This window comes from Ceratotherium simum, chromosome 13 (genome assembly GCF_057802395.1).
Source record: "Ceratotherium simum simum isolate JZ-2026a chromosome 13, ASM5780239v1, whole genome shotgun sequence".
Taxonomy (NCBI): domain Eukaryota; kingdom Metazoa; phylum Chordata; class Mammalia; order Perissodactyla; family Rhinocerotidae; genus Ceratotherium; species Ceratotherium simum.
In genome coordinates this window covers 28453636-28466253 of record NC_141912.1, presented here as the reverse complement: position 1 = coordinate 28466253, position 12618 = coordinate 28453636, and the positions used below count along the sequence as shown (strand labels likewise).

The 12618-nt window shown below is 42.2% G+C and overlaps 3 non-coding genes across 3 annotated transcripts; 1 reads left to right on the top strand and 2 right to left on the bottom strand.

Moving 5' to 3' along the window:
- Window positions 1–4067: 4067 nt before the first annotated feature.
- On the bottom strand, window positions 4068–4149 carry TRNAL-AAG (transfer RNA leucine (anticodon AAG)). The gene has a single exon. It is a non-coding gene; the product is annotated as a tRNA-Leu (tRNA).
- Window positions 4150–9381: 5232 nt separating this feature from the next.
- TRNAE-CUC (transfer RNA glutamic acid (anticodon CUC)) lies at window positions 9382–9453 on the bottom strand. The gene has a single exon. It is a non-coding gene; the product is annotated as a tRNA-Glu (tRNA).
- A 485-nt stretch (window positions 9454–9938) lies between these two features.
- TRNAF-GAA (transfer RNA phenylalanine (anticodon GAA)) lies at window positions 9939–10011 on the top strand. Its single transcript has one exon. It is a non-coding gene; the product is annotated as a tRNA-Phe (tRNA).
- The last annotated feature ends 2607 nt before the right edge of the window (window positions 10012–12618 follow it).

Sequence of the window (12618 nt, the reverse complement as noted above, 5' to 3'; positions counted from 1 at the left end):
AAGTTGTCTCAAACATACTTAAAAGTTTTCCAGTAACAGAATAGAGAATCCTCCTTTAAATTTAAATTTAAACTAATTAGAATTAAAAATTCAGTTCTCAGTCATGTTGGCCACATTTGAAGTGCTAAACAACCACATGTGGCTAGTGGCTACTATATTGGATGATGTAATTCTAGATTTTGAGTGATGTGTTCATAAGTGTTCATTTTAATATTATGCTTCACAACTTGCTGAATATCTTCTTGAATGTATAAAATATAAGAAAAGAAAACAAAAAATCTAGAGAAGCAATCCAGGGATCCCAATTAGTAGAAGTTCCAAAATAATGAGAACATAAAAACAGACAGTAGGAAAGTATCAAAATAATCATATCAGAAAATTTGCCAGAAAGTAAAATTAGTTCCTAGAGGGAAAGTCTTGCCAAGCACACAGTTCAATGAATGATGTAACTTCTACACCAAAACACATCAATGGGAAATTACAAAATACTGTGGATGAAAGATAGTCCCAAAGTTTTCAGACAGAAAAAAAAAACAAAAAAAAACAAATACAAAGGACAAATAGAGTAGAATTGAAATAATCAAAAATAGCACTTGGAGGTGATAGACAATGGAACAATGCCTTCAAAATCCTAGGGGAAAATTATTTTTAACTTAGATTTCTATATCAAATGATTAACCCATGTATGAGGTAAAATAAAGATACCTTGAAGACATGAAAGATCTCACGTGCATATTTTATCATATGTTCCACCCAAACAAATGAGTAAAATCAAGAAGAAAAAAAGAGATATGGGATCCAAGAAACAGACTTTACAGCAGAGGAAGGAAGCAAAGGTAAGCCCCTGATTCTAACTATGCATGAACCAGTCCCAACTGGAGAACTCTGGAAGTTCTCCAGGGAAAAATATTAACTAATGCATTTGACCAGTTAGAAAGAAGTATTTAGTAGTTTCACAGTTATGTTGGAGAATTAGGGAATAATATGTTATAGTGACAGAAAACTAATCAAATGAAAAGATAAGGCAACTAATAAATTTAATATGATCAAAGTTTACAAAAAAGAAAATATCATCATAGTACACTACATGTCTCAGTATAAAAAAATACATTGTACTGAGAGGATGGAAGATGGAAATCAGTTGTGGGATAATGAGTACCAGAGGTCAATTCTCAAATTCCAAAATAGAAAAGACAGTGTCTAAAAGGATAAATAAGGAAATAGCAGTAGGGGTTGGTTATTTTAGCTGAAACTTAATGCACTGATAGTATCCTATATTTATCCTTTTGCAGCATTGTAATTCTTAAGTTTGAATTGCAACTTACACATAAGTGGTAACGATTGAAACACCAAAGTATAAAAGTGAAAATAGTTTCTGTCCCCTTTGCTCTGCCTGTTGACAACATGTAACTATCAAGAACTGTGAACAGTCTGATAGATGACTGTGTTTGTAAGGTAACACATGAGCCTGCCACAGTTTCAAGGTTGTTGGTGGAAGAGAGGAGACACCTGGGGCAGAGATGTAAGGGCAGACAAAATTTTACCTCTATTCTCTTAGGGTTTTCAGCTAGGCCTGCCATAAGACACATGAACAGGAGAAAACATACAAATTTATTTAATATAAGTTTTATGTGACATGGGAACCCTCATAAGGAAATGAAGACCCAAAGAAGTGGCAAAACTGAAAGGCTTTTACACTAGGCTGAACAAAGAGATCAATAGTGGAAAAGTAACTAAAATAGAAGGGGAGGTTAAAGGAAGATAGAAATTATTTAGCACAGTTTGTACAGAATTCCCTCAAGTTCAACTTCCTGTCCTTGATGATAAGAATGTTACTTTCCTCTTGGCATAGAGAGGACATCTTCCAGAGCGCCCTTTTGCACCTGTTTCTTTTAGTGCCTTGAGCTCAAAATAATCCTTATGCCAAAGTGGCATATTCTGCCACCCTTCAGAGACAAAAGACATTTTATTTCTCACAGCAATAGCAGGAGCCAGGTTATCAGCCTTTGTGCAGCTTTCTCAAGCACCAGTTCCCACAAGGGTGACTCAGATGGGCCTAGATGGATGCCCGCACACAGAGTGGGTAGCATTAGAGGAGAGGAACCCGGAGTGTAGGGAACTCAGTAGGAATGCCTGTCCTTTGCTCCAAATGGAGAGGCTATCTCTATCTTCCAAGGCTGTTCTTTATATAAAAATCTTTGAAAGATAGTCCAGAACCAAGGGCAGTTAGTGATTCTGAGGGATATTAGGAAATAATATATTTAGTCTTTGTCCGTGGTTCCTGACACAACTCCTCAATCCCTTGGGATTTCCTGGATGCTAAGAGCCGCTTTTGTTCTAATGAGGCCATTCTTGGTGGGTCCCTAGATAGTTTCAGGATGGGGGCTGGTCATCACAAAGACCAAGCCATGATTAAAAGCCTAGAACCTTCAGCTCCCACCCCTACCCCCAACCTCCCCAGGAAAGGAGAGAGGCTGGAGATTGAGTTAATCTGTCATGCCTACAGGATGAAACCTTCATAAAAACCTCTAAATGACAGAATTAGGAGGGTTTCAGAGCTGATAAACGTATGGAGGTGTTGGAGAGGGGCACACCTGGAGAAGGCATGGAAGTTTCATGTACCTCCCTGCCACGCCATTCCTTGCCCTGTACATTTCTTCCATTTGGCTGTTCCTGAGTTATATCTGTTCAAAATAAACTAGTAAATGCAAGTCAAGTGTGTTCCTGAGTTCTGCGAGCCATTCTAGCAAATTATCCAACCTGAGGAGGGGGTCGTGAGGACCCCTGGTTTATAGCTGGTCAGTCAGCAGTAAGGGAGGCCTGGGACTTGCAAATGGCATCTGAAGTGGGGGACAGTCTTAGGGGACTGAGCCTTTAACTTTTGGAATCTGCATTACTTCTGGGTAGTTAGTGTCAGAATTGAATTGAATTGCTGAACACCCAGTTGGTGTCTGCAGAGAATCAGAGACTTGGTTGTTGGTGAGAAAAAACAGTTAAGAGACTCACTCACAATACATGCAGAAACTGAGAGACTCGTGGAAAATTGTTGCCCAACAGCAACCACTGGGAACAATTTGATGTGTGTCCTTCCACCTATCATGCAATACATATTATTCTCTAACTTCTTTATTCTCTTAAATCTGGAACTTCATTCAAAGTCTACACATAGAGAACTATCTTTTTTGATGGGGTTGTACCATATTTGGGCAATAACTTATCTAATGCTTGTGAACCCCACTAGAATTTACATTCCATGAGGGCAGGGACCCTCTGTGCTCTTCCCTTCCATATCCCCTCCATACCCTCCCTAATTGTAATTCTGGAGCTGGTAGGAGGGAGAGGGGGAGATCAGGGAAGGCTTCCAGAAGGAAACAACTTCCAAGAAAAGGCCTAGAGGATGAGAAAGGGACACGATGTGTGCATAAGAATCTGCTCAGAGCACAGAGAGTACCCCCTCCAAGCCCATCCCAAGCCAGGGAGACGTGGCGTGCATCTGAGCGCAAAAGCCGAAAGGCGCGCAGCGAGTCTAGGGCACCTGGCCCTGGTGGGATGTGTCCTGTAGTTGTGAGACAAGGCGCTGGCGCTTTCTGCAGAGTCTCTTCTCAGATCTCCATAGAGTTCCAAACGTGAGATAAGCCCACTGCAGAGAGGCTGGAGGAAGAACAGTGACTATTCTGAACATAAATTATTCCTTCGAAGGCATTGGCAGGATCTGTCTTAAGTTACAAGTGAAATCAAGGAATCCGAAATCCATGAGTTTGTTTGTAATAAGGATGGTATGCATAAAAGCACTTTTTGTCTGTTACTCATTGCTGTATCTGCAGTGCCTAGAATCGTGCCTAGACTATATTGGCCTCAATAGCGGACGAATAGATTATTTGGGCGCTCATTTTAGGTTGAGCATTGTTCTAGGGCAGTTATCTCTGGCCCCCAGATAAACAGAAGTCAAAGGAAAAGGAGAAAAATGGGCCTGAGTTTGGAAGACGTGAGAACTGTTCACGCTGGAAATGAAGGAAGGGTGTTTATCAGGCCAGGCAGTTGGTAAGGAGAAAAAAAAAAAAAAACCTTGGCAGCGGTGGGATTCGAACCCACGCCCCCGAAGAGACTGGAGCCTTAATCCAGCGCCTTAGACCGCTCGGCCACGCTACCACTTCCGGCGGACTAGCTCTTCCACTTTTTCCCTAAGAGCAAATGTCGTCCCTATGCGACCCCACGTTTGTCTTCTCTCCAGGGCATTTCCTTCTCAGGCGTTCCTCCCAGTACCACCTGACAACCTCTGCCTGGTGTTCGGCCGCCACCAGCCTGACCCCCGACACCTTGCTTCCCCACAGCTGCGAGCAGTGCGGGAGGAAACCAGCGAATGCGGGACGCCCGCCCCTTTAGTCACCAACACAAGAGAAAGGGGCCGCGCGACCGAGTGGTTTCGGGTTCGCCGTGGACGGTGACGCCCAGCCGGATCCCCGGCGCTGCTGAGTGACTCGGGGGTGATTTTGGCCGAGGGGACGCTGTGAAAGAAAGGCAACCCGACGAAAGGGTCAGAGAGCACAGTCTTTGCTGTTTAGGGAGGTAAAAATTCAGAAGGACGGCAGTCTCCGCAGAAATGCCCCCAGGGCCAAAGGCGTTGGGCCGTTCATTTGGAAATGCTAAGATTCGAATCATTTAAAAGTATAGTTGCTGTTATAATATAATGCAATACACTGATAAAGTCGCTGCCTGCGTTTCTCTTCTTAGTGCAAGCGGTGGCGCTTGGGTCTCCCTGACCCAAAAGTTTTGACTCAGACAAGATGTCGAAAATGAAAATACATTGTGCAGATTATGTCAGATATAAAATCGCAATAAAGAAAATTAGCTAACGCTGGAGTTTGTTTTGCCGTTTATCTCCAAGAAATTCAATGCTAAGTGTTTTTATCCAATATTCCAATGAAAATAATCTTTCTTACAAATTCCTATACTGGAATTGCTCATATGGAATTTATTGCACAGTGCCTGGGTGTTAGTTTCCTGTGGCTACTGTAACAAATTACCACAAACTGTGTGGCTTAAAGCAACAGAAATTTATACTCTTATAATTCTGGAGGCCGGAAGTCCAATCAGTATCACCCGCCAAAATCAAGGCGTCCTCAGCGCCGAGCTCCCTCTGAAGACTCTAGGGAAAAATTGGGGTCCTTGACTCTTTCAGCTTCTGCTGTTGGCATACCTTGGCTTGTGGCCACCTCTTTCCAGTCTTCAAGGTCAGCATCTACAAATTTCTCACTACTTTGCCTTCACATGGCCTTCTCTTCCTTCTAAAAAAAAATCAAAAACTGATTCGGTAGTATCTCAATATCCTTAGGTGCAATACTTGAGCAATTACCAGATGTTATTTCCTGGGGAGATTACTTTAGAAAAATGACTAAGAAAAAAGATACTTAAGCAAGCAGAAGCAACATAGTTGCCCCTTACTCTTCTTCCTGGCTAAAGCCTCACTTTCCCCTGTTCCTCCGTATATCCCAAGCTAGGAGCCTCTTTTCTCACCTTCTGTTAATCTGAGTTGTCTGCCTGTTTCTCTCTCTCAGCCCTTCACAACAGCAGTCATCTCCTCTCCACTATCAGGACTATGTATTCCCACCAGTTCTGGATCTCTGAGGGCAAGATGGCCACAGTTTGATGGAGACTGACTACTTTGTGACAACTTTAACCCTCAGAGACACAGAGCAAGAGTACCCTGCTGCTAGGTGCTAATTGGTTCACTGCTTCATCAGCTTCAACTTGATCCATCAAAGGCATCAATCCAGGGACCAGTTTTCTCTCTCTACTCTCTGCGTTCCTCAATAGTAAACCAAAAGGGGGGAAACAGAAAGAAAAAAAATGAAGAAATAATTTGAGAGAAAATGACTATATCCACGAGTGGGCATCAGGAGTCCCACTCATTCAACAAGTATTGCCTTGAGTGCCTACTGTCTACCTGCGCACTGTGCTGGGCTCTGGGTATTCAGCAGAAACACTGACAGTTGCCGTCCTCACCCTCAGAACTAGGAGAGAAGGCAAACATTCATCAAGAAATTACAACTCAGTGTTGTGATTGTAGAAGGGCTGGGATCACACTTAGGTGGGGGAGCTAACTCAGCGCAGATCTGGAAAGGCCTGCTCGGAGGAATTTACGACTGCATTGAGAAATGAGGTGGGGGTAGGGGGCTGGAGTGAGACCAGACTGGCGAGAAGTCTAAAAAGAGAAAAACAGTTTGGGTGTAGGGGGCCTGGGGTCGGGATTGAACCAGAAACCCCTCTCCCTCGACAAGCCCTCTCCCAGGGTGAGACCGAGATCCCTGAAGGAGCCAGAGGTGAGAAGAGGAAGAAAGGAGAAAGAGGTGAAAGAGCATGAAAAGAGGAGGGCTTCTCCCACAGCCCCCACGGACCAGTCGGGGTGATGGGGGGTGGGGGGTCCCCGGGAGCTGCCGCTACTTGACTGTTTCCGAATCTAAGATTCTAAGAATCAGAGAAATAAAGAGCCCAAACGTAAGCCTCAAGAATCCCTAGAAGGTGTAAGGGCCTACGCCACACCGAGTCAGAACAAGGAATTTAAATTGGATACCAACATATCCCTCTTCCTGGTCCCTGGAGAGGCACTTACTAGTACCCTCTATCCGACTATCCGCTCAGTGTGTACTCTCTAGGAAACGAGGAGGACTGCCTTTCTCGCTGGTTCTATTTCAGTCAAGAGGGCCCCAGTTGAATAGCTTCAGCTCAACTGTTGCGTAGGCTGACCATGAGTGGGATTTGGAACCACCATCACAGATTCCTGGAAGTTGAACAGAGAACTCTGATGATCCTCTCTTTAGAGACCAAACTAATTTTAAAGCATTTAAAATCATTTCATTTGGACCGACTGACTTGAGAAATTTTCTGGGAAGCAACTATGTACCTGTAAGAGCCGGATTTGTCAGCAACTGCCATCGGAATAAATGTAGACGGAATTCTAGCTTTACTGTGTGTATGGCCAGAAAGCTTGACACTGAAGACTTATGCCATACCATCGGTAGCAGAGATCTTCCAAGTGCTAGTTCAGAATTCAAAGAATTCAGAATTCAAAGTCCTGAACCATCTGGGAGATTTCACAATTCTGTGCTTTGCTTCTCTGATCTCTTGTCCTGGAATGTTGGTCTCCATTTTGTTCCCTCACAGAAATCTTGCTCATTCTTCAAAGCCCACTTCAAAAAGATCAGTTCTCCACCCTGCCTCCAAATCACACACTCACACACACACACACACACACACACCCCACTGTGCTTTTCCACATTTCATTTTAGCAGATTACTCTTCTGCCCAATAGAAAACTTGTTCAAAATATCTGCCTCCTCCACTCAGCATAAGTACCACAACAGCAGTAATAATAACAATAATAAAAACCCGTATATTAGGACAATAGTATGGCTGAGAGCTTCTTGTGCATTTTTTCATTTACTCCTCATAACAAGAGTATGCAGTAAATATTTTTATTCCCGTTTTACAGATGAGAAAACTGGGTTTAGGGATGTTAAGAGGTAAGATTGTGTCTTGCTCGTTTTTCATCTTCCCTAGAGACTAACGTAGTACAAACCTACACTGGCCCTTAGTATTCACAGATTGATTCATTGACTCCAACTGTTGTCCTTTTTCTTACAGCCGTTCACATTCTCCCTTCTTCCTCTTGTCCTGATGTGGACTTGGTTTTGTTATATATTTGCCATTTTGCCTCTGAGTTGACAAGTTATCAGATAGCAGTCTGGTGAGTGAACAGAACCCACTGTACTAAAATATAGATTAGGGAAATTTTTTCTCCACAGAGAATGAGTAATAGCTCATAACAGATGAAGGAAAAATGTCATAACTTTCAAAGAGTCCCTTGTCTCTAATCCAATTAGCTTTATGTGGAAAGTTAAAAAAAAAAAAAAAAGCATTACACACGTTCAGGAGTCCTACCCAGACTGCTCCCTTGAAAACAGAGATATAAAAAGAAATGAAGCAAAGGATTCGTGTTACGTAGAGAGGAGACAAAATGTGACACCAAGAAATGACGATGGTGTTCAGGAAGTGATTGCCATCAGGCCTAGGGGATTGATTTCCTGTGAAACATCAGGCAGAAAGACACAGAATAGCTTCAGTATATACAGGAATTTGACAAATTATACTACTTTCAAGCTTATGTCAAAACAAAATTTCTTAGACAAATTGATCTTACGTATGTGTCAAAGTTTATTAACTCAAGAAGAGTATTGGCAAGATGACAAAGGAGTGTCCCAGCTCAAAAAAGTTTTGCAATTTGTGAATTTATACATGGGGTTGGGGGGAGAGCAGGGAATGTGCAATTAACTGGAAAAAGAGTACTGCTTCATTTAACATGATCATAAAAACCTCATGTCCCCATCTGTTGTAAAGATCAGGGGCACCACGGTCTTTGTTTGGAAGCTTGCTGAGCATGTGCATCAAACTTTTATAAGAAATGAGACGGAAATAATAAGCACTACATCTGTGGCTGCTATTTAGACAACAAGTAACAAAGATTTGCGCGCCAGTACTGTCAGACAGGAGCCAATTAGCACAGAGGCATCAAACCTTGTCAAAAGTCGGGAGAATAACAATCTGCTTTTTCTCAAGCAGCTATCAGTAAATTTCTCAGCTATGCATTCAGAGATGCTGAATACATCGTTTGCCTGTTTCTCAGTTTTGTGACAGCAGTTTTACTTGGATACTGTAGCCTTCCCCTATTCCCTTTCTTAGGAAACCCCAGACAAATTGTGCCTTCACAGGGGAAGACAGGTGGGGGCGCTGGAGAGATGAGGCAGTCCCGAAACCGCTTTGGTACAGGGTTACATTACTGTGTAGTATTTTTAGGGCGATCCCCCAGCGCCCATCTGTAGCAATGAAACGACAAAATCTGGGGGAGAGGGAGGGCGTTTCAAAATTCCAGCCGCTCTCCGGGCTTCAGAAACTCACGCACAACCAGCTAAGACAAATCTCAGGGAGATGACGTCCCAATTTCTTCTCTCTCCTCTTCGTAGCTGTCTCTTCATCTTATTATGCTAATCTCAACCAATTCCTAAAGTTAATCAACTGCTTCCAAAATTTCCCGTTCACTGAATCATCCAATTGAACGAGTTAAAATTTTAAAGCAGTTAAAAAACTAGTGCCCAGCTCTCGGTCAACGGGTGTTAAGTGCTCATTAACAAAATTTTAAAAAACGTTGAAAATTACATCGCTTGTGATTTTGCACTTGGAATACCAAAACTTGCAGAATTTCTAGGCAGAAAACGCCACAAATGAAAACTAAAAGTTAACTTGTACACAATTTGGTGGTTCGTCTTTACAAGTTTCCCCTTCTGCATGAATACAGGGGGTTGGGGGCAAGAAAAAAAAAAAACAGTTTTCCCTGACCGGGAATCGAACCCGGGCCGCGGCGGTGAGAGCGCCGAATCCTAACCACTAGACCACCAGGGAAGGTGATGAAAACGTTGTGAAAGGAACTTACAAGCGAATGCTCCGGACGTATAAATATGGCTCCCTTTTCCCAATTCTTCAATAAGTTACTTCAAAATCATATTAATTTATTCGTGCACCTCGCGTGGCGCACCAACCAATAAAATCTGGCCGAAAGGGAGGTGTAGCAACGCCGAAGAAGGAGTAATCAGGAGGGATGTAGCTGAATGGGGTCTTTCTCTGCTCCGGATCTGTGGATTCCACCAGGAACAAATTGTAGATTTAACTAAGTCGTTACGGCAGTTCTTAAGACATTAATTTGTAGCTGTCTTCTTGTCTTTATCCTCATAAATTAGTGAACCATTCGAAGACGGAAACAGTTTTTTAATGTATCTTTGGTTCCCTCAAAGTGATTGCTACGGTGTTTATTAAATAAATACCTCATAGTGAATGAAAAGACTCAAATGATACAGCCATTATATCTTTTTTAAGACAGCGTGGGCGGAGCCGAAATAGCTCAGTTGGGAGAGCGTTAGACTGAAGATCTAAAGGTCCCTGGTTCGATCCCGGGTTTCGGCAGAAGAGCCCGTCGTTTTAGAATCGACTGCAATTAAAATATTGAATTTACCCAGTACGAAAATGAAAATACTCGTTGAACTGAAAAAAGGGGGCAACTATTTTCTCAAATTCATAAGCGAAGACACGAGAGGATTGTGTGATGAAACAGTTGTTCCAGTAGGAGAAGCCTAGGGATGGTCTTGGACATCTCACTAGATAAAAAAGAGTCAAATGTGATGAAGAAAACCACGTTCCTTCTTCTTTGTAATGTTTAATATCTTCTTTCTTGGTTCAGGCTCTGTTCCACATATGTTGTTTTCCTCTTTCTCCAAACCTACCGTTTCTTCATTCCCATGGAGTTATTCCAACAACCGCAAGCCAAAGTCAAGGAGCCCCAAAGGATTCCTCTTTCTCCTGTTCATTTCGACTTCACGATCCCTCTTTTCCCCCTAATCTTATTCTCTGTCAGCTTCTAATGCGAAGGAGGCTGATCCTCCAGATAGATATGGAAAAGAGAAGTTTAATATGAGGGATACCAATTACATTTTATTCTCGATTTCATGTCCCTTCAATAAAGACTTATTAAGTGGACTCCTATGCAACTCTGAAGAGAAAGAGAGCCGCAAGGCAGGGGAACTGGAGGAAAGAAGGTAAGGCTCCTGGAACAGAGAGCCTTCTGAGCTGAACTGAAGAGGTGGCTCCTGGCCAGAAGTGAGAGCAGGAAAGCCGAGCATTGAAGGAGAAAAGAGAGCCAGCATATTCCCTTAGCCTCCTTTTTCCTTACCTCCTGATTCCTGATTTTGCTATGTGAACATATCCCAACCTCTCCCTTTGTACTCAGAGGAAAAGTTTTCCCTCATTTCCAAGGCTAATTAATACTCCATCTGAGCTAGTCTGTGGTTTTCTTCCCTTTCCATTCTGCCCTTATGTCTTTGATCCCTCTCTCTCTCTTATCTGCCTCTCTTCAAACTACAGAATGCCTAAATTTCCATCTCTAGACAACAAAACAAGAACACATGCCCACCTGTCTTACCCTCATGCTTTTTCTGTAGACTTTTTCCTTCCACCCACCACCAAACTTGTTGCAAGAGGAATATTTGTCTCCACTTCCTTGCTTTGTCAGTTGCTCATCAGCTGAGGTCTGCCTTCTAATCCCAGGACACCGTTACCATCAATTTCCCAACTTTCAAATGCCTTGGCTCTTTTTTGGCCCTAAACTTAACTTGTGCATGATGTAAACTATTGACAACCCCTCCTTCATGAAACAATCTTCCTTTGGACCTTGGGACTAAGCTCTCTCCTATTCTTCTCTATACTCTCTGGCTGCTCTGTTTCAATCTCCCCTCTCCCCTACTTCTAAGGACTCTTTAGAAATGGCTACTTCTCAATGTCCTGATCTCCATCTTTTTTTAATTAAATTTTTAATTTTTAGATAATTGTAGATTCACAAGCAGTTATAAGAAATAATACAGAGAGATCATATGTACCCTTTACCTAGTTGCCCCCAATAGTAACATCTTGCAAAACTGTAGTGTAATATCACTACCAGGATATTGATATTAATAAAGTCAAGATACAGAACATTTCCATCACCACTAGGGTCCCTCATGTTGCCCTTTTATAGCCACACTCAGTTTCCTTCTGCCGACAACCCCCCCCCCCAACGTCTGGCAACCACTAATCTGCTTTCCATTTCTATAACTTCGTAATTTCAAGAATGTTATATAAATGGAACCATACAGTATGTAACCTATTGTGATTGACTTTTTGCACTCACTATAATTCTCTGGAGATTCATCCAGATTGTTGAGTAAACCAATAGGTCATTCCTTTTTATTTCTGACTAGTATTCTGTGGTCTGAATTTACCACAGTTTATTTGAACATTCCCCCATTGAAAGACATTTGGGTTGTTTCCAGTTTTTGACTATTACAAATAAAGCTGCTATAAACATTTGCATACAGGTGTTTGTGTAAACATCAGTCTTCATTTCTCTGGGATAAATGCCCAGGAGTACAACTGCTAGATGGTATTGACTTGTTTGTTTAGTTTTTAAAGAAATTGCCAAACTGTTTCCCACCAGCAATGTATGCAGCTTCATCAGCATTTGGTGTTGTCACAAGTTTTATTTTAGCCATTCTGATAGGTGTATAGCGACATCTCACAGTGTTTGTAATTTGCATTTCCGTAGTGGCTAATGATGTTGAAAGCCTTTCCTTGTGTTTATTTGTCATCTATATAAAGGTCTTTTGTCCAATCCAATAAGAACATTTGTGTGCAAGTGTTTGTGTGAGAAGTCCCTGAAAAAACTTGAAGTTCAGACCGTTTGCAAATCTGTCTTGGATTATATAGTTGTCATGCAATGCGATTCTTATGAAGCAGTATTTACAACATGCAATCCAGTCTTACTGTTTTAAGAAAGACCCAGCACAGGGTAGAGAAATCCCCAGGAGAATAGGCGACTAAGAAGAGTTTCTTCCGGTGCCAACTAACTGCACCACCCTTCCCTGTGTGCAAAACTTAAAGATCAAGCATAAATTAGTGTTAAAACACAAAACAAAACAACGGGCCCAAAATGGAGTCGTTAATGCTAAGACCCAGACTTGATTAGTTTCAACTCTCTCGGAA